The sequence below is a fragment of the Priapulus caudatus genome, unplaced genomic scaffold (genome assembly GCF_000485595.1).
Source record: "Priapulus caudatus unplaced genomic scaffold, Priapulus_caudatus-5.0.1 Scaffold869, whole genome shotgun sequence".
NCBI lineage: Eukaryota > Metazoa > Priapulida > Priapulimorpha > Priapulimorphida > Priapulidae > Priapulus > Priapulus caudatus.
The window spans coordinates 1-541 of NW_014577930.1; positions in this window are offsets into that span (position 1 = coordinate 1).

The following is a 541-nucleotide window of genomic DNA, read 5'->3' on the forward strand; positions in this document are numbered from 1 at the left end:
CCTATGCACACGTAACCTATGTACACGTAACCGTATGCACACGTAACCTATGTACACGTAACCTATTCACACGTAATCTATGCGCACGTAACTTATGCACACGTAACGTATGCTCACGTAACCTATGCACACGTAACCTATGCACACAGAACGTTTGCTCATGTAACCTATGCACATGTAACGTATGCACACGTAACGTATGCACACGTAACGTATGCACACGTAACCTATGCACACGTAACGTTTGCACACGTAACGTTTGCTCATGTAACTTATGCACGACGTGACACGTAACTTATGCACATGTAACTTATACACACGTAACTTATGCACATGTAACGTATGCACATGTAACGTATGCACACGTAACGTTTGCACACGTAACGTTTGCTCATGTAACTTATGCACACGTAACTTATGCACACGTAACTTATGCACACGTAACTTATGCACACGTAACGTTTGCACACGTAACCTATGCACACGTAACTTATGCACACGTAACCTATGTACACGTAATCTATGCACACGTAACCTATGC